Raw genomic sequence first — 22,632 nt, 5'->3', positions numbered from 1 at the left:
ATTCTAGTTAAAGCTATGTAAAAATAATGGGCAAAAGTCCCAAAATAAGAGAATATCATTTATCCCAAAATGGTTTCACCTAATAATAGCTAATATAACCCAAACAACCCAAAAACTATATATATATATATATATATATATATATATATATATATATATATATATATATATTACTTTATAACATTAAATCCAAACAAATTAAATTTTGATAACAACCCAAATTATTCTTGAATAAGGAATAAGGGAAAATTAATAGAAATAATGGCAAACCATTATTCCTTCTAAAATAGATATTTATACAAGATTAATGCAGGGGTGAATATACAAATAATGAAGAAAAGGAAGGAGTTTCTAGCATTATGCCACATCACGTGGACCATGGCGAGATACGCCATAACGAGATACGCCCGATGAGAGCGAGTAGTGGAGACCCGCCATAGCTCTCAAGGAGAGCGTACATACGCCTTGACGGATCAAAGAATACGAAAATGCGCCTTTATTACCATCCATGAATGGGAATAAATACAATTAAATGGCAATTAATAGCCATTAAAGGGGAATAAATACTTGACTGTTCGAATACCTCAACTCTGAGGGTTTTGATGCTAAATGCTGGGATTAATGGAGAATTGATAGCAATTAAAGATGAGTAATGACACGACTCTTCACATGCTTCCCCATTAATGTTGAAGGTTACAGAAACCTATATAAATACCCCAGCTTCCTAGGATCAAAGGTACACTTACTGATTCTCTACTTTTGTGCTTACAGTTTATTCTCAGAAATATTACTGACTTTGGCATCGGAGTGTCCCCGGCCGATCCCAACGGCGCCTCACAGGGACGTGCTCCGATCAAGGATTTTTCCCTGAGTTATCAATTGGTGCGGTGAGCGTGGATCTCTAACAAACAGAAGATCACAAAATCTTGATTGTATAGAGTTTCACAAAGAACAAAACAATGGAGTCAACAGAATAGAAATCACAATCTCAAACTTTGGCTCAATCAGTACAACAAATCTATCCAAAGATACAGTTCTCCATATATTGGTGGGAAAGAGTTTTCTACATTAAATCTGGAATTTTATGATGAAAAAGATAAGTTTCCTCCCCTTTCTTATTCCATTTTTAATTAAAGAAAATTGAGATCCCTCACTCTTATAAAGTGCTATGAATATTATTACATGTTATTATGATAAATCTAATAAACTGTGAAAGATGAAGTCATAGACACAAATCTTTCATTAAATCTTGCATGCTTACTATGCCCTCATATTTTTATGCATGACAAGTATAATATGATATTATTATTGAATTAGTACAAACGCATGTATAAGACCCGTAATCTTGGGATTTACAAAAAAAAAATCATCCATTCAATGTGATTTTATCATTTGATATTAAAATATCATAAAAGGGCTCATGTAATTACAAATGATTTAGATCTGGTCGGTCTTTTGGATGAACATGCATATAACTATTAGAAGAAATTACAAAAAAATCATATTTTGTTTTTCCTTGTACAATTCACCATATATATATATATGGCTTTTCTCCTATATAGTATTTTTAATATCAGAAATTCATATTTTTGAATATTGTTTTGTCAAACAGTTATTTCATTCCCTTTTTTACAAGGATGTGTCTATTCATATAAAAACTGTTTATTTGACATTGTTAGAATTTCTGGTACCAACACAAGAGACTTGAAAATATTGAGTCTATTTATAATTATCCTGTAATTGTCCCTAACTATTAAGGCCATTATGAGCTGATGAATTACCAAATGGGATAAACAAAACTTTCATATCCTGAGCTAACTACAAAATAGTGCAAGTGTCGGCACTAGTACAGAAATGCTTACTTGTGTCGCACTTTTTCATGTTGTTGTGTCGCACTTTTGTGCGACACAACAAGGGTGCGACACAAGAACTTTGCATCGCTCTTGAGAGCGACACAAGCTACTCATTTGTTGTGTCGCACTTGTTAAACGCGCAATACAATAAAGCGATAACTCTTGTGACGCGCTCCAAGGGTGCGCGACACAAGCTCCCTGATTAATCTGGTACACTTTGTATCGCTCCTTCCTCACGCGCGACGCAAAATATTGATATTTTTTAAAAAAATATATATTTTTTTTGGATTGAATGGAGCTCTAATATTGAACTATAATCAAACATAAATATTACCAGTAATTACACGTACATTGTATTAACAATCATGGCTAGCTAGTATTTTTACTTTATTAGTCTCTTTTATATTCATTGAAAATTATTTAACAGTAATTACACACTCATAAGGGATAAGGTAACAAACTAGGCCTATGGTTTTTGTAGAAATAAATTTAGAACCATGTACAAAATAGTATCAATATAGGCTTAACGTTTAAAAAAGTATCAATCTAGGGCTCAAGAACGGATTGGACACGTCATTCTTATTACTCCGTTAAGTTTTGACTTTCCCTCCACGTATAATTGACAAAACTTAACAGAGTAATATCAACATCGTGTCTCGTTCCGTTATCGAGGTCTAAATTGGTACCTCTTTTAAACGTTAAACCTATATGAAATGGAGAATTTTCATATACATATGTATAATTGGGTAGCTTGAAAATATACCAAATAGTTTGCATGGAATTTCGATCTAATAATACATTAATGTGAATGCTATAGATTCTAATATGATAATGCAATTAGATTCTAATTCACAGCTCATGTAGCATGCATTTGAATTGCTAAAATATACAATACCATAAATATTTCCACCTAAAAAATAGAGCGGAACAACACCTAAAATATTTCCACATTCCTCCTTAGCAACAATGTGGCTGGGCATCCACATTGTTTCCTGGAATAAGAGCAAATAAAAAATGGGACATTAGTACAATTTTCAAGCACCTTGCATAATTTACAAACTTTAATAACCAGAGAAATAAATTGTTTAGCCCAATAATAAATAAATAATATTTATTTAATTTGTAAGATGAAAAATTTAGAGCATATGCTAACATCTCCCCATCCAACGTTGTGTTTTGCAGCAAGATAATGAGAACCAACCTTCTTTTTCAATGGTGTAAATAGTGACCATGCTGCATCTAGCTCATCACTTCTAATAAACAAACTTCTTTCTCCTTCTATTACATCTAGTAGCAGACTCTCATATGCATCTACTACTTTTTTTTCCTATACCTTCATTATTCAAACATAATAAACAACTTAATAAGATCATTACAATGAAGTTGAACAATATTCAATCATCTTTTCCATTAACTTACGTTGCTCGGTATAACAAATTCAGGTCACTGCAATCTAATCTCATTCCAAGACCAGGAACTTTGTTGTTGATCTTCAAATATATATCTTCATCAGGATGTACACGAAGCACAAGCTCGTTTATCGCCTTATATAGATCCATACCAAAGCTCCGTTTGTATAAATTACCTGGCACATGTCTGAATTGCACTCTTATCTCTGCTCTGGATTTCCATCACAACATCTTCAAGTCATTCGATTATTTATTTATGGAGAAAAAAGACTGACAGTCCACCCTAAACTGTAATTTGAAAAAACTAGCAACTACAAAAAGAAACCTCCAGTTCATTGAGGCATATCGTCAAACATGTAATTGTAGAAAAAAGAAACACAACATGATCTCAACATTCTTGGTAAAAGAGCATAATCAAAGTAGGCTTAATCTAGGTCAAATCAAACACACAGCAGAAGGTAGACATATATAATTCAGCTAAATCAAAAGCAGGAAAGAAGAGTAAAGTTGAATTTGAAAATAGTAATAAGAAAAGGTTAAACGCACAAAATCAAGGAGACTGGATAAGGAAATAGCTATGTAATTGGTGGGACAACCTCCTTTCACTGCGCAGCTAGCCATTTGCTCCTGCACTTAGTCTTTGCCTTTGGATATGTGAATGCTATGCGAGTTCATTTTCTTCTTTTTTGACTGAAACAGAACTTAGTTCCGATTTAAGGAAAATCAAAACAAGATAACAAATCAAAATAAGAAAGAGAGAGAAAGAGAGGTGTTCCAGCAAATTACCGTCTCTATTTTCAACTCCGAAGCTTCCGAGGCTTAGATCGACACTCTCTAAGAATTCGCGTTTGATCCTAGTCGTTTTCATTCCGATCTCAGATGAAACTCGAGTCTCGAGGAAATGCTTCGGTGAGCTATGAGTCAGATTCAGGTCGCGGTGACATGAGATATTGAAGCCGAAAAGGAGAACGAAGTAATCAAAGATGGAAAACGAAGCCATGGAAGGGTTTCTTTCTTCTGAGAAGGAGAAAAAGAAGATGGGAGGCGGCACAGATGACAACCCTTACCCCTAAAATCCAAATTTATTCTTAACTTTTTATTATTTATAAATTCACCCCAATTAATTACAAAATACCCCAATTATATATGCACAATGGCTCAGATTGTTAAGATATTAGCTAATGTTTTGACAGGTTAGAGGTTCCAACCTCCGTATTTATATTTTAGTTCATTTTATTTTTAATTAAGTCTGATCCTCCATTTTTACACTTTAAGTATATATTTTTCAGTTCATTTTATTTTTAATTAATTTATATTGAATAAGTTTTTAAGTTTATATATATATATACAGCATATTTAATTTTCATCATTTTTGTAATTTTTAGTTTTTTAAGAAATATATAGAAACTAAGAAAAAATATTTATATTCAAATAGTAGTTCGTATTAGTTGTGTCGCACTTTAGAAAGGAGCGACACAAAGATAACACACTATTTGTGTCGCTTTTATAAAAGCGTGTCACAAAAATAAAACACTTCTTGTGTCATTTTAGTAAAAGCGCGTCACAAGCTTACTCTTGTGTCGCACTGAAAGACAGGCGATACAAGAAGTAACTCATTTGTGACGCACGCTCTTCAAGCGTGACACAAGTGATGACACAGAATACTTAGTTGTGTCGCGTTTAAAGAACGCGCGACACTAGTTGCTCTGTTGTGTCGCATTCTCTTCAGGCGCGACACAAGAGGTGCGACACAAGTGAGCATTTCTGTACTAGTGCGGTTTCGGATCAGAACATTAATTTATGCAAAATTCTTAGGATATACATGAGAATTCCTTAAAGATTGGAGGATTGTATGTGAAGGTAGGTGAGAGTGAATTTTGAGTAATTTTCCTTATACTCTAAATTGGAGGAGAATCATGGTACATGTATTTTTCTTCCAAAATTACCCTTTCTCTTTTATTTTATTCGTACAAATGAAATGATATAAGAGTAATTTTATGTATAACTATATTATTAAATCATCACTTACCTTTCTTTAATTACACCTCATTCAAATGAGGTTTTAATGATCTCTGAATGCCATTAATGTATGGATGCACAATATTAATTGCAAGTAAATAGCAACTATGTAAGATATCTTACCCAATATAGTATGTCATAACTTTTATGACGTTTAAAATAAATATGCTATCTTGGATATTAATGCGCATTGAAATACAAAAGGACATTATTCTTAAACCATTCTCATTATGGTTATTTATTAAGAATTCATTATGATATTCATGTGCAGTAGCAATCTTTATAGTTATGACCGTTATACGTGATATTATTATTAAAACAAGCACGATTAAAATTCTATTATGAATTTGTTTGACATATAATATTTACTCGGTTTTATCCTTTGACTAAGTTCATTCTAGAGTCAGGGACCAACGTGAATGAATTATTAAGTTGATTTCAAGATGAACTAAAAATTCCATAAAGAGACATTGCATCGTACATGATATTTGCCAACAAAGGTCAATGCAAACAGTCTTTTGCTATGAAGTATGTTCCGTGGATCAAGCCACTAATCCCCAAGGTAAGTGAATATAGCTTTTATGCCTTACCACAATCTTTTAATAATGGACAGGGTATGCCCTACTTCTGGAGTTCTTTCAGTGCTAACCCACAAGTACAAGGGAATTGCTAATAATGCAACCAGTGCCAAACACTAGCATGAAAAATAAAGCTCAATCCAGAGAAGTGTATATTCAGAGTCACTTCAGAAAAATTCCTTGACTATGTCATTAGCAAAAAAGGAGTTAGAGCAAATCCAGATAAAGTAAAAAGCCCTGCGAGGAAAAAGGTGAAAAGAGCGCCTAAATGAAAGCCCCACAAAGGGTGAGAAAGATCCAGAGGTTGAACAGGCGGATCATCGTACTAGAAAGATTGTCAATAAGCATATCAAGGTATAAAACAATTCCTAGCAGAACCACCCTTGATGAGCAGACCAATCTGAAGGGGAGACCTACATTTGTATCAATCTGTCATGGATAAAGTTATGTGCACCGTGGTTATTCAAGAAGAATAAGGTCAGCAGTTCTCCATCTATTATGTTAGCAAAATGTTGAAGGATGCGGAGACAAGATATTCGAAGTTAGATAAAAATGGCTCCCACGGTTGTGACAACATCCATCCGCGTTAAACCATAGCTCCAAGCATAACCTCAACATGATCGAGATCAAGATCAAGAGCCGGCTTCACCATCATGATTCAACATTGAACACACGAATGATGAGATTGAAAGGCGAGTGCATGTCGCTCTGGATAGACAAGAGAACAATGCAGAAAGATACGCCATCCAGTTAACAGGAATTCACCATTCACAGGGGGAATCATCATGGGGTACGAGGCGGAAAAAATGATTAAAGCTTCCAACTTGCCACAATATAAAAGAAAAGAATCAATATAAGCGGGACATTACATATCCCGAACCCAAAGGAGGGGAGCATGTAGCCGTTGGAAGAAATGCCAAAGCATACTACAGGTTGGCCACCACACTGAAGCTTGCTGGGAGCTGGCAAACTAGATAGCTTTATCCAGAATAACAAATAACAAGACGACAAGCAGAAGACAGATCCCAAAAAGAAATTCAAAAGTGTCATTAATGTCATAGCAGATGGACCAGTGTATCAGCCACCCGTGAAAAAAGCAAAAATATCCGCTCTGGATAAAACATCCCTCCATTGCTCCTTTTGCAGAAACAGGTCCAGTAATCTCTCCACATGCAGATGCATTGGTAGTAACAATGGCGATTCAAGGATGGGAGATAAAATAAAGCAAGTAAAGACACGGGCAGTTCTCGCAATGTCATCACCAAAGGTGCATTTGCCAAACTAAAGGCTGATCCGATCCAAATAGAAACAACCATTGTTGACATCATTGGAGTGACGGGTCACACTATCCAGACCAAGGGCCAGAGGTTACAGCCCTAATTTCCATCCGTCGTCTGACAATGTACATTCTCACCAACAAAGGAGGAGTAATGATTAGCGGGAACCAAAAGGTGGCTAAAGAGACTTATACTCGACGTCACTATCAATCCGCCCACAATCCAAAGAGGACGAAGGTGAGAAATATTAACTTGTCACTACAGCTTTGGGCGACACAGAAACGCTCCTTATTGCTGATGGAAAGCGGGTGCGGATCGCCAAAGGATTAATACCTGAGATCAAGGAGGATGTTACGAAAGTTCTCATTGAGTTTGAAAGCCTATTTGCATAGGAGAATGAGATCCCCACAAGAGTAAGCCCAGATGTGATTACTCATAAGTTAAACATCATTGAGGATGCGGTTCTATTTGCTCAGAAAAGACGGAACCATAGGCCTAAAAATCAGTATTTTTACGTATTCTTATATGTGCATTAAACTGTTATAGTATCCTATATTTTATAATTTATTCTTTCTCGCCATACTTCTTATATTCATTTGCCTAGCTTTTAGTGTTGATATACGCCCAGTGGCTGGCGAATGAAAAGTTCCACATGCGGATCAATTACCTCAAAGATAGGACAATTGATCCCATCACAGGCGGATCCCCTTTCCACAAAGATAAGAAGCACAGACCCTCAGGAGCTTTCAAATGAGCTCAACTCTCTCCTCAAAGACAGTAAAAGGATTGACCACCATCAAAAGCGGGTTAAAATCATCTCAAACATGAGATCATTACACCCTCAACTTTCTCCTCAAAGATAGGAGAACACTCTCATGGGCGGATCCATCTTTAAATGATCACCATTCGAGAAAGAGTTAAAACATTCCTTGGACGCAAGGACTTTACACTCTCTCACTCCCTTCCCAAAGAAGGGTTCACAAGTCCTACGGGCGGATCGCTTCACCTCAAAGATAGGTAGCAAGTTGATCCCCTAGGCAGCTTTACTTCCTCTAGAAGGAATAGAACAGCTTCAAACCTTCACAAAGGTTCGCACAACGGAGTATGGCTGGCCACCTACTCCATATTAAATCCTACAAACTTATATATTTACTTACGCAAACGTAAAAGTAAATGGCGACCATAAGGATTAAAACAATTGTACTTAAGTTTTACAAACAATCGGACAATAATCTCAGCGGCGGATCGATCTACCTCAAAGATAGGAAACAATTGATTGCCGTCAGAGACAGAGTTAAAACATTTCTCAGACGTGAGAACTTTACACTCTCAAATACTCTTCCCAAAGAAGAGTCTCAAGACCTGGCAGTAGATCGATTCACCTCAAAGATAGGAAGCAAATCGATCGCCTAAGGCAGCTTAACTTCCTCACCAGGAATAAAAGCTTCTAACCTTCACAAAGGTTCACACATTGGGGTACAACTGGCCACCTACCCTAAACAATCAGAGAAATCCTAAACCAGATTCTAGAAAATTACTTGCTAAAAGATATAATGCATTAGTAAAAATAGTTCTGGAAAGCAAAGGGTTCATCCAAGATAATGAAGCCTCGTCTTCATCCAAGTAATGAAGCCTCGTCTTCATCTCCAAATAATGAAGCCTCGTCTTCATCCAAGTAATGAAGCCTCGTCTTCATCTCCAAATAATGAAGCCTCATCTTCATCTCCAAATAATGAAGCCTCACCTTCATCTCCAAATAATGAAGCCTCGTCTTCATCCAAGTAATGAAGCCTCGTCTTCATCTCCAAATAATGAATCCTCGTCTTCATCCAAGTAATGAAGCCTCATCTTCATCTCCAAATAATGAAGCCTCGTCTTCATCCAAGTAATGAAGCCTCATCTTCATCCAAGTAATGAAGCCTCGTCTTCATCTCTAAATAATGAAGCCTCGTCTTCATCCAAGTAATGAAGCCTCGTCTTCATCTCCAAACAATGAAGCCTCGTCTTCATCAAAGTAATGAATTCACGTCTTCATCATAGAAATAACGAAGTCTCGCCTTCACAAATGCAAAGTAAAAACACTTTGGAAAATGAGTAAAGGCTAAAAAGGCAAGTGCCTAGAGTGCCAAAACCCCCCACAAAATGCACAAAAGTCCCTAAATGGCTGATCATTCTTACTGATCCCTAAGGTCGGGTCATTCTCCTCAATATGGCAGAACTGAAGAAAAAAGTCCCTAAGGCGAATCATAATCCTATGCGGTAGGAACAAATGGTCCCATAAAGGGCGGGTTATTCCATTTCTAAAAGAAATATAACTCTCAAAAAGCCCCTAGAGGCTAACAATGGATACAGCTGACCACCTATTCACGAAGAAGAAAAAACCCCTAAAAGTGCATCATATCCATATATGATCCCATCTAGGGCTGGTCCACTTTCCTCCAAGATGGAAAAATAAAACACCATTTAGACAGCCCTAAAGAGCTTTTTATACCTTTAGGGGGGCTTCTGATAACAACCCAAATTATTCTTGAATAAGGAATAAGGGAAAATTAATAGAAATAATGGCAAACCATTATTCCTTCTAAAATAGATATTTATACAAGATTAATGCAGGGGTGAATATACAAATAATGAAGAAAAGGAAGGAGTTTCTAGCATTATGCCACATCACGTGGACCATGGCGAGATACGCCATAACGAGATACGCCCGATGAGAGCGAGTAGTGGAGACCCGCCATAGCTCTCAAGGAGAGCGTACATACGCCTTGACGGATCAAAGAATACGAAAATGCGCCTTTATTACCATCCATGAATGGGAATAAATACAATTAAATGGCAATTAATAGCCATTAAAGGGGAATAAATACTTGACTGTTCGAATACCTCAACTCTGAGGGTTTTGATGCTAAATGCTGGGATTAATGGAGAATTGATAGCAATTAAAGATGAGTAATGACACGACTCTTCACATGCTTCCCCATTAATGTTGAAGGTTACAGAAACCTATATAAATACCCCAGCTTCCTAGGATCAAAGGTACACTTACTGATTCTCTACTTTTGTGCTTACAGTTTATTCTCAGAAATATTACTGACTTTGGCATCGGAGTGTCCCCGGCCGATCCCAACGGCGCCTCACAGGGACGTGCTCCGATCAAGGATTTTTCCCTGAGTTATCAAATTTCAACATGGAATAAATAGCTATATAATACATAATTAAGAGTTATAGGACTTAAAAATAATTTTTATAAACATATTACATGATTAAATACATATGTACACAAGCATAAATATCAAAAAGTTGAGAAAAGAGGGTTAAAAGGGTGATTTTCGGATTCCAGCAGATTAGCGACGGATATCTGCTGTTAGTGACAGAAATGACAGAATATCAGAAACAGTTCCTATACTTTCCAGATTTATTCAAATGCTTTAGATTAGATCTATTCTATCATTTTGGACCTCCGAACTACCAAAATAGGATCATAGTCTGTAACGGAGACTCCTAAAACGACGTTTTATTTTTAAACGTTATTTAGAAATATTTTCAAAACTTATAATTACAACGTTTTTTAATCCCGAACTACCTTTGAGTCGGATCACGGTTCATATTGGGATATTAAAACGAGGTTTTTTATTTCAAAAACAAAACCAAACGTTTGTTTAACACGAGACTAAAATTAAATAAATGCGGAATAATAAATAAAACGTGATAAATAAATAATTAACTAAATAAATAAAACTTTAGAGTAAATAAATAAAATGAATAAATAAATAAAGGAAATAAATAAAACGAGTCTAGTCCTCGGATAATACCTCAAGATCGGTATTGACAGCTGAAGTCGGTTGATTCCACGAATCGTGATTTTTCGGTGTTTTTGGTAAAATATTTAACTTTGGAAAATTTGGATTTTTTTAGGAAAAAAATGTTTTTCCCAAAAAATTCACTTTCTCTCTCTTAAAATTTCCTTAGAGTGAGAAGCTCTCCAAAAAGTCCCCCTCCAAAATGGTTGGGCGGACGCCCAACCTCTGTTGGGCGCGCGCCCAACTAACGTTGGGCGTGCGCCCCACAGATGTTGGGCGTTCGCCCCACAGACGTTGGGCGCGCGCGCCCCGCTGCCGCTGGGTGTGCGCCCCGCACTGCCGGGTGCGCGCCGGCTGCCGCTAGGCGCTCGCCCAATGCCGCTGAGCACCCGCGAGCCGTCCACTTGACGATCGCAACCCCTACAGATCCTCTCGTGACTTTTATTATTATTTTTGCTTTAAATTATCGGAACCAACCGTCTTGTTATGGGTTTTCGTCACAGGTCCTCCGACTCGGTGTCTACAACTCTCTAAATGATAAACCTTCCGCTTAATACTGAGTAAAATAGAATATGTTCCATGAGCTGACCTATATCTGAAAACTGACCTTAGACTTACTCAATTAAACCTTAAAATGTTTAGAGTAAAACTAAGTCAGTAGCTCAACCCTGACGGGGGAGTTTGCTAAGTAATAATAGGTCAACTATCATGGGGGAGCTCAACACTGAGTTCCTCGCTGAATAGTTTTGCCAACATCAAAACGGGGGAGTTTGTTGAAACACCTTTCCACATGATTTTGATTTGACAAAATTATTTAAGTAAATTTAAATATATTCTAAACACACTAAGTTTAAATGCTTTGATTTATTACACTAATGTGTTCATTCAATGTTGAGTTAAATTGTTTATAAGACATAAAGACTAAATGGCTTAAAGCCCAATACGGAAGTCAAAGCCCAAGTCAAACAGATCAAGACCACTCGGCCCGCGTGTGCAAAACGCTGTCGTTATGAACAAAACGCAGCTCAGCTAGAGAAGGATCTAGAAGACCTTCATTGAACAACTTCGGAATGAAGCTGTTGAGTTGAATCGACAAAGAGTACAAGACAGCAGCTGAGCAAGAACAACTTCCAGACAAAGTGTTTCCACTTTGGGTAAAGTTCAGAAGACACAGGACGCTGTCTAGTTGACCTTACCATAAATGGAGAGACATTCTGCCGAACTGACTAAAAGCTGACCGATGACAGAAGATACTCAAATCTGATTGGCCGAGAGCTCTGAGCAAGACTGAGTGACAACGATAGGAAGTCGTTTCCCTCCAACGGTTATTTCGAAATTCGAAATGACTGATGCCTCAGACGTCTCTATAAATAGTGCCCTTCAGTTGCTTCATTTCAACACAGAACTTTATCAAGCCATTACGCTGACCAAAATTCTACTCAAAGTTCTATGAGAAAAAGCAAAGCAAATACTTACACCAAATTATATATCTTTCGTGTAAAAGTCTAGAGTGATTATTCAATCATCTAAGGTGTCTTAGCAATTGTTGTTTAGGACAAATCTTTATCATTTCTAGAGATTAGAAAGGAGAGGTTGAGTACTCGGTTATAGTACTCAGCGAGAGATTAGGAGTGAGTAGAGGTATAGAGGAAGGTACTCTTGTTATACTCAGCTTCTAAGTTGTAAAAGGTTTGATGCTCTACCGTTAAAGAGCTCAGTAGAGAATTCGAAAGCTCGGAACGTGTTCCGGGGACAGGACGTAGGCTTAGAGGCCGAACCTGGATAAATCTCCTGAGTAACATCTTTCTAACCTTAAACTCCTTAATATATATATTGCTTGCTTAAACAAAACTGGCCAAGTCAAGAGTTCACGCTGAGTTGTGTTGCATTGAGTATCTGAGTTCAGGAATAGACTCAAGTGCTATCTCCTGACTCAAAGAAAGAAGCTGACTTAGTCACCAGTTGACTAAGCTAGTGTCTTAATTTACTCAGCGCGCTGTGTAATCCTTTTTCAAAGAAAAAGAAGTCAGCTTTAATGTATTAATATTTTAGATAGTTCCTATCCCCCTCCCCCCTTGGAACTAACTTGTTACGTTATAAGGGACCAATAAGAGGGATAGATAGTAATACCTTTAGTGATGAACTATCTACCGTTGCAAACGAAGTGCCCACAACTTGTTATTATCAACTCGTGAACCACGAACGTTTGATTCAACACAAAACCAAAAGATAATCAGTGATCAACCTTCAATGAATAGCAATCGCAATGATTGCCTCTAACAGAAATCGATACGAGATCAAAGAGGGAGTAAGAAATAAAGTAAATTAGCCGAGACGAAAGACGGAACGATTCCTCCTCTCCCTTTTGTGTTTTTCGAATTGTAGGGGTTAGGGAGTCTATTTATAGACTTTTCTTAACCCTAATCCCAGTTGTGTTAAGTAATTAAATAATTGGAATCTTATTCGGAATAGGATTCCTAATTAGATAATTAAATAAACACTTTACTATTATCTAAATAATAACTAATTATATCTAGATAATTGTTATTAATCAAATTAATAATTAAGTAATGTTAGGGATAATTAATTAGAGTTTCAATCACATAAAAACTTCTAATTAATATTATCAGATAATCTTTTAATTTAATTGATAACCATAATCAAATTATAATTATTAATCAAATTAATTTATCCCTAAATTAATACAAATTTCGGCCCATATGTGTATGTCCCACTAATTACATTTTCGTCCTCCGATTCCAAATCCCATATGCGACCCATTAGGTCCTTTATTGCCACTAGCCGTATATATCATTTGAAATTATTCATTACGATTAATTCCAACATATATATAACAGAATACCGTCGAGAGCTGTTACTAGCAGAACCTATGATATTCCCCCAGAGCAATTAAGAAGTCAGGTTGATAACTGACATTAACCTTTCTGTATTAGGTACAGTATAATACGATCCTTCATCAACTATATCCTGTCGGTCAATTCCATATAACCATGGAATGTGTCAAGGTTATATATAACGAAGAGTCTGGTTTTACTTGTACAGGTTGAATTCACTCTGAAAGATAAGTTAAGTGAAATATTTATTTCTACTCTTAACTGTATCATCTTGCAAGGATTTCAGTCAATTCACCACAAGCGGCACTTTGGATATATCTCCCATTTATCAGGAGTGACGAATGCTCAATCTGACATTAACCATTCTGTAATTACTTCGCGTGATACCCAACCCTGCTCTCACACACCCTAGGCTCTCACCTATTGGATCGTGCTCGCACAGAATCAAAGTATCAGACTCCGCAATCCAGAATTACTAATTAATTAATGTTTGAGTCTGAGGATTAGTTATACCTACTAATACCGATGAGATGAACAGTTGACACATTAGATAAATCACTCCATTCTGTTATCTCAAGTCCGGTCCCAATCCTAATGAACTCCTTCATCAGATCTATGTAACTGTCTAGATATCAGAATATCTAAAGCTTATGAGATCAGCTTTCTGTCTCGACAGAAAACACTGTTACATACAAGTCTCAACAGCAATATGCCAATCCCTATAACATATTACTTGACTTGGGTTTACTTTAAGTCTATCAGTCTATTATAAAGTATAGTCTCACTTCATGCTTGTATGAACACTTTATAACTACTTGAATAAACTTAGGATTACTTCCTTTGCGAAAGATTTGTGCCTTTATATATAGTTACATATTAATGCTATATATCTGATTAAACAAATGACCAAATAAACAATTTATTCATTAATATTAATATCCAAAACAATTGTATTTAGGACACTAAATTCCAACACGTTATCTCACCGCCCCCTCCATCGGATTCCTCTACCGCCGATCTGTCGAGTCGGCAACTCCGGCAACCAGAAAGGCCGCACGTAGGGCTCATGTGCTGCCTCTTCTTCCGACGCGCCGCCCACTCACTGGCGCGTGAGGGCGCGTGGCTGCTCCATTCACCGCCGTTTTTCTTCTCCCAGCCTCGCCTCTGTATCTCCGACCCGTCTGTGTGGTCAGTTTCTCGTTGTGGTAACTCCGGTCGGTCTACTTTTTTATGGTTACTCCGGCTTGTGTTCGGTTTGACCCATATTTCTGATCTGATTTTTCTTTTCAATTGAGGTTGCTATATTTGCTCTACTTTATCTTGGTCCTTTTAAAATTATCAGTAGTGCCTTTACTGTTCTTTGAATTTTTGGTGGTAATTGTCATTTGCTTAGATTGACAATGAGTGAGGAAAGGGATAAGAAAGTCATGACTGAAATTACTGTTGGTACCACTCGAATTACGGACAGAAAATTGACTGGAGTTAAGGATTACACTCAGTGGAAACGTACTATTACTTGGTACATTAATAGTGTTGATTTGGGGGATCATTTGAGTAATAATCCTCCACTTAGAGATGATCAGGGAAGTAGGAAGAAATGGATGATGGTAGACTATAAACTGTTTAATCTGATTCAGAATACTTTGGACTCTACTATTGATGACATTGTAACTCATTGTGATACTGTCAAAGAAATGTGGGAATACTTAGAGTCTATGTATTCTAGTAAACAAGACTTGACTCATATTCATAACTTGCTGTCTTCATATTATCGTCCTCAGAGAAAGGGTCGCACCTTCTTTCAGTATTATAATGAATGTAAGCAGATTTGTGAGGAGAATCGAACTTGATTTCCTATGACAGCTGATGATAAGCAGATGCAAGAGGATGATGATCGTATATTTGTTCTTGGATTTCTGGAGGGTCTTGGTCCTAAATTTGAAATAGCACGCAGCCATATATTCACCAATGGGACACTTCCCTCCTTTGTTGACCTCTATGGTCGACTTCTTCCCATGTGTAAGGATATTGAAAAGACGTCTGATGTGATGTCTCAAGAGACAATGGCTCCGGTGAGCAATGCAATGCGTGGAGTTCAAACTGGTCCTCAGAATTCCACTACTCACCGTATCTCTCAAAGTGGTCCTCAGTAATGCCATCATTGCGGTAAAGAAGGACATATTAAGAAGAACTATTGGAAGCTACATGGTCGGCCTCAGAAAAGTAACAATCGGAAGTTTGCTCACATTGTTGTTGGTGATGGTATCCTACCGTCCCCTCAATCTTCATCTTCTACTCCTACTGTCACTATCTCTGTTGATGAATATGCTCGACTTCAACAGCTGTCTCTTGATCATGGTGCCTCCCAGTCCGCTACTACTGCTTTGGCTAATACAAGTAATCGGGATGCTTGTCTCTCCACCTCTTCCCGTAGTTAGGTTATTGATTCTGGTGCTACCGATCACATGACTGGTAACACATGTATTCTTTCTTCTTTTGATCCTAATACCAATCTACCATCTGTTACTTTAGCTAATGGAGCCACCGCTCCTGTAAATGGTCATGGAACTGCTCATCCTACCTCCAAAATCTCTTTACCCTCTGTTTTATGTCTTTCTCAATTTCCTTTTAATCTATTATCTGTTAGTCAACTCACCAAAGCCCTTAATTGTTGTGTTGTTTTCTTCCCAAATTATTGCCTTTTTCAGGATCTTGGGACGAAACAGAATATTGGTAGAGGGAAACTGGTGAATGGGTTGTATGTTCTTGACTCCACTGAAGCGGTGCCAAGACCAATTGCCTGTACAAGCTCCTCTCTATTGCAGCTTCATTGTCAGTTTGGTCATCCATCTCTTCCTGCCTTGCAGAAAATGTGTCCGAGTCTTCCAAGGAACTCTATTTTGGAGTGTGAAGCATGTCAGTTTGCTAAGCACCATCGAGTCATATATTCTCCTCGAATAAATAAACGTGTTGAGTCTGTCTTTGATTTAGTTCACACTGATGTGTGGGGTCCTTGTCCTATTGTTTCTAAACTTGGTTATCGTTATTTTGTGACTTTTGTGGATGATTTTTCTCGAGTTACATGGCTTTATCATTTGAAGCACCATTCAGATTTATTTACTGTTTTTTGTGCTTTTCATGCTGAGATTAAAACTCAATTTAATAAAAATATCTGTATTTTACGAAGTGACAATGCCAAAGAATACTTATCCAGTACTTTTCAGTCATACCTTTTACAACATGGTATTATTCATCAAACGTCATATGTTGTTACACCACAACAGAATGGTGTAGCTGAAAGGAAGAATCGCTATTTACTTGAAGTCACCCAAGCTATCATGTTCCAAATGCAAGTCTCGAAAGTGTTTTGGGAAGATGTTGTTTCCACTGCCTGTTACCTCATCAATCGTATGCCATCCGCTGTCCTTCAGGGTCAGATTCCATACTCTATCCTGTTTCCTTCTCAATCTTTATTTTCTCTTGCCCAATTTGTACACGATATTCGTCCTCAATTCTCCAAACTTGACCCCAAATATCTCAAGTGTGTCTTTTTAGGATATTCTCGAAGTCAGAAAGGGTACTGGTGTTACTCTCCATCCTTGGGGTGCTATCTTGTGTCGGCCGATGTCACATTCTTTGAGAATACCCCTTTCTTCCATCCATCTTCCCCTTCACCCTCTTTTCCTGCTGATACTGTTGAAACACCTTTCCACATGATTTTGATTTGACAAAATTATTTAAGTAAAATTAAATATATTCTAAACACACTAAGTTTAAATGCTTTGATTTATTACACTAATGTGTTTGTTCAATGTTGAGTTAAATTGTTTATAAGACATAAAGACTAAAAGGCTTAAAGCCCATATGGAAGTCAAAGCCCAAGTCAAACAGATCAAGACCACTCGGCCCGCGTGTGCAAAACGCTATCCTTATTAACAAAACGCAGCTCAGCGAAGAGAAGGATCTAGAAGACCTTCGTTGAACAACTTCGGAATGAAGCTGCTGAGTTGAATCGACAAAGAGTACAAGACAGCAGCTGAGCAAGAACAACTTCCAGACAAAGTGTTTCCACTTTGGGTAAAGTTCAGAAGACACAGGACGCTGTATAGTTGACCTTACCATAAATGGAGAGACATTCTGCAGAACTGACTAAAAGCTGACCGAGGACAGAAGATACTCAAATCTGATTGGCCGAGAGCTCTGAGCAAGACTGAGTGACAACGACAGGAAGCCGTTTCCCTCCAACGGTTATTTCGAAATTCGAAATGACTGATGTCTCAGACGTCTCTATAAATAGAGCCCTTCAGTTGCTTCATTTCAACACAGAACTTGATCAAGCCATTACGCTGACCAAAAATTTACTCAAAGTTCTGTGAGAAAAAGCAAAGCAAATACTTACACCAAATTCTATATCTTTCGTGTAAAAGTCTAGAGTGATTATTCAATCATCTAAGGTGTCTTAGCAATTGTTGTTTAGGACAAATCTTTATCATTTATAGAGATTAGAAAGGAGAGGCTGAGTACTCGGTTATAGTACTCAGCGAGAGATTAGGAGTGAGTAGAGGTATAGAGGAAGGTACTCTTGTTATACTCAGCTTCTAAGTTGTAAAAGGTTTGATGCTCTACCGTTAAAGAGCTCAGTAGAGAATTCGAAAGCTCGGAACGTGTTCCGGGGACAGGATGTAGGCTTAGAGGCCGAACCTGGATAAATCTGTTGAGTAACATCTTTCTAACCTTAAACTCCTTAATATATATATTGCTTGCTTAAACAAAACTGACCAAGTAAAGAGGTCACGCTGAGTTGTGTTGAATTGAGTATCTGAGTTCAGGAATAAACTTAAGTGCTATCTCCTGACTCAAAGAAAGAAGCTGACTTAGTCACCAGTTGACTAAGCTAGTGTCTTAATTTACTCAGCGCGCTGTGTAATCCTTTTTCAAAGAAAAAGAAGTCAGCCTTAACGTATTAAAATTTAAAGTAGTTCCTATCCCCCCCCCCTTTGGAACTAACTTGTTACGTTATAAGGGACTAACAGATACATCTGATGATGATTTTTTGATCTATACTATAAGTGAACAGGTTGTCCCTCATCCTCCTATTCGTCACGTTTATTCTAGGTGTGTGTAGCATGTGGTTAAGGCACCTGCTCCAGGACCAGTCACCAATGATACCTCATCTGTTTCGGCTCCAGATCCTACACCTTCATCTGAACCCAGTCTTGATCTCCCTATTGCTCTTCGGAAAGGTACAAGGTCTTGCACTTACCCTATCTCCTCCTTTGTTTCTTATAATTCCTTATCACCCCCTTCCAAGTGTTTTGTAGCTACCTTAGATTCCATTGCAGTTCCAAAATCCATTTCAGAGGCTATGGATCATCCTGGTTGGTAGAGGCAATGAAAGAAGAACTAAAGGCACTCGAACAAAATCACACTTGGGACCTTGTGGACTTACTAAAAGATCAGAAGAAAATTGGTGCTCGGTGGATCTGGACTGTTAAGATGAATCCTGATGGTACTGTTGCTCGAGTGAAGGCTCGCTTGGTTTCTAAAGGCTATGCTCAGACTTATGGTCTTGATTATTTCGATACTTTCTCTCCTGTTGCCAAACTCACTTCTGTCCGTCTGTTCATTTCTTTAGCTGCCACTTACAATTGGGAGCTTCATCAACTGGACGTTAAAAATGCTTTCTTGCACGGTGACCTGAATGAAGAGGTTTATATGGAGCAACCTCCTGGCTTTATTGCTCAGGGGGAGTCTGGAAAGGTGTGTAGATTAAGAAAGTCTCTGTATGGTTTGAAGCAATCTCCTCGTGCATGGTTTGGTAAATTCAGTGCCGCGGTAATGGAATTCGGCTTACACAGAAGTGCATATGATCCCTCTGTTTTCTACTTTAGTTCTAGCTCTGGATGCATTCTACTGGTTGTGTATGTTGATGATATCATAATTACAGAAAGTACTGTTGCTCGGATTAAGGAGTTGAAGAAGTTCCTTGGTACTTTCTTTTAGACAAAGGATCTTGGTCCTTTGAAATACTTCTTGGGAATAGAGGTATCTCGCAGTAGGAAAGGAATTTGTTTAAATCAAAGAAAATATTGTTTAGATATGTTGAAAGATGCAGGTCTAATTGAGGGAAAGACTTGTGATGCTCCAATGGTGCCCAATGTGAAGTTGAAGTCTGATAATGGTGACTTACTCAAAGAACCTGAGAAATACAGGAGAATTGTTGGCAAACTGAATTATCTCACAATTACTCGTCCTGACATTTCATTTCCTGTGAGTGTGGTAAGTCAATTCATGTCCTCACCTAGGACAACGCATTGGGATGCTGTTACTCACATCCTGAGGTATCTAAAGGGAGCTCCTGGACAAGGCTTGTTATATCAAAATCATGGACATCACATCGCAGAAGGCTTCACCGATGCAGACTATGCTGGAGATTTGTCAGACAGACGCTCTACTACTGGGTACTGTGTATTTGTTGGGGGAAATCTAGTTTCATGGAAGAGTAAGAAGCAAAGTGTAGTTTCTAGATCCAGTGTAGAATCTGAATACCGAGCTATGGCACAGGCTACGTGTGAACTTGTGTAGTTACGTCGTCTACTTGGCGAAATTGGGTTTGACCAGATAAAACCAATGAAGTTATATTGTGATAATAAAGCAGCTATCTATATTGCAAATAACTATGTGTTTAATGAAAGAACAAAGCATATAGAAGTTGACTGTCATTTTACTCGAGAGAAGTTGGAGGATGGTACAATCACAACACCACATGTCAGAACCGGAAGTCAATTAGCAGATGTGTTCACCAAGGCTTTACCAGGAACTCGAGTCAATTATATTTGTAACAAGTTGAGCATGATAAATATCTATGCTCCAGCTTGAGGAGCGTTACAGTATTAATTAGATATAGTTAGTAGTTGGCATTTAAGTAAGTAGTTGGGAAGTAAGTAGTTAGGAATTAATTGTTGTTTGTATATATATATACTTGTAATACCTTTGAGTAATATAAGAAAAACACACTTTCAAATAACCCATGTGTGGTTACAAATAGTATTTAAGATGCATTCCGAGTACGAAACTTCTCTCGGAACTTAGATTTTGACTCGTTTGATAAAATCGGTCACTAAGGTGTAATTAAACTCGCCATAGAAATCAGACAAAAGGTTGTGCTCACAATTGACAATCTCATTGACATGACAACAAAGGTGATAACATCAATCAAGTTTTAACATTGTTTGGACTTGATTAATGTTCTCAAGACTTGAAGATTACATTTTGAGAACATTACCAAATATGGGAAAACATAAGAAACTAATTTAATTGGGGTTTTTTTGAAAGATCACCAAAACGGATTTGTACTTTAGAAAATCTCAGCCTTAAGAAGTGAGATTTTTAAAAGATTTTCAAAGCTATTTAGCAAATCACTTTACAACAAGCCTCCTCTAACTAAGATTTTAGTTGTATCTCTTCTTTTTGTTGCAATATTTTCCTCATTAATGAAATATATATTTGGTAGTGTCCGGAAACGTAAATAATATTGGACAAATCTCATTAAATTTTGGTGTTCTCTCTATTAGTTTTACGTTTTAGCTTTCAAACTAATGGTTGTTTCTGCAACATAAACCATATAAAAATTTATTGTGATAATCAAGCAATTATTCATATAGCAACCAATCTGGTCTTCTGCACACACACAAAAAAAAAAGACTACACATCTTGATATTGATCGTCATATTTTACTAACTAGATTGCAGATGTTCTTACCAAACCACCCACGAAAGGCCAATAGCTCCTAATTCGGTCAAGATGGGTGTTTCGTATGCAACAACTATCATTTTGAGATAGAATAAACAAATTTACTTTTTTCAAGACATTTCCCCTCTTTTAAACAAATAGGAATCATCTGTTTAAAGAGTATATAACGAGCCAATGAGAGTTAGCTCTAGTGTTATAGAGTTAATACCTCTACTTATTACGTTTAGGATTCAATTTCCCACGTGTAAAACTTATCGAGGTCTGTAGTTTACCTGAATTTAAAACGATCTATTTTGTGCTACAAGAAAGAAGCAAATCTCATATCATTTTATGCATTTGGGCAGGGTATTTCATGATCAACAATGATACCCAACCCTTCAAAGCATCATGCTAGCAACTCTTTTGTATCACATTCACTCATCATCCTCCACTAATAAAAGTTGTTTCCAAATCACCTCTCTATATTATAAATTACACTGAACTTCACATTTGAGTTCGATAAAATCTCACCGAAATATTGACGTGATACCAAAACTGTAACGTCCGTAAAAATTTATATAAATAATTAATAATTTTTCATATGCTTTCATTTTTATCGTAAAAAAACTATTATATTTTATTTTTTATTATTAGTATTACTTTTTAAATGGTGCATTTTCTTAAAATAATAAGAACAATATAAAAAAAAAACGTATTTTCTTTTATTTAATTTGTGTTTTCTTTTATTTAATTTGTGTTTAAAAATGTAGGTAGATAAAGATAATAAAGAATTAGTTATAAATATCTTATCCATATATTGAGTTGGTTTTAAACTCTTCCATCACCAATATTCTTCACTTGAATTTCGTTATTGCATTTATAAATTTGGTGTTTCATTATTTTATTTTAAAAGGAAAACCTTAGTGCTAAATTCTATTATTTTGGCACAAGGATTAATAACTGTTTCAGAAAATTTCAATCGGCAAAAACCCTATTTTTTTTCTTCTCCTCCCTCAACTTAAGCCGCCGACTATATCAAAAAAAATTGTTAGGGTTTGATCATTCAACTTTCAAGGTCGGGGATGAAACAGAAAATAGACTACGGAAAAA

At 36.9% G+C, this 22,632-nt stretch overlaps 1 long non-coding RNA gene across 4 annotated transcripts; it reads right to left on the bottom strand.

Annotated features, from left to right (window-relative positions):
* Positions 1-2,600: 2,600 nt before the first annotated feature.
* LOC136228733 (uncharacterized) lies at positions 2,601-4,416 on the bottom strand. 4 transcript variants are annotated; one of them, XR_010688827.1, is made up of 3 exons: positions 4,049-4,360; positions 3,055-3,963; positions 2,601-2,845 (listed from the first exon to the last, which is right to left on the bottom strand). It is a non-coding gene; the product is annotated as an uncharacterized lncRNA (long non-coding RNA). The 4 variants fall into 4 exon arrangements; XR_010688826.1 differs by having other exon boundaries at positions 3,055-3,952; positions 4,049-4,356; XR_010688825.1 differs by having other exon boundaries at positions 3,055-3,186; positions 3,273-4,355.
* Positions 4,417-22,632: the final 18,216 nt, after the last annotated feature.

The sequence above is a fragment of the Euphorbia lathyris genome, chromosome 5, assembly GCF_963576675.1.
Source record: "Euphorbia lathyris chromosome 5, ddEupLath1.1, whole genome shotgun sequence".
In the NCBI taxonomy this organism is placed as follows: domain Eukaryota; kingdom Viridiplantae; phylum Streptophyta; class Magnoliopsida; order Malpighiales; family Euphorbiaceae; genus Euphorbia; species Euphorbia lathyris.
The sequence above is the reverse complement of the archived record's forward strand: the minus strand, read 5'-3'. Positions and strand labels throughout refer to the sequence as shown.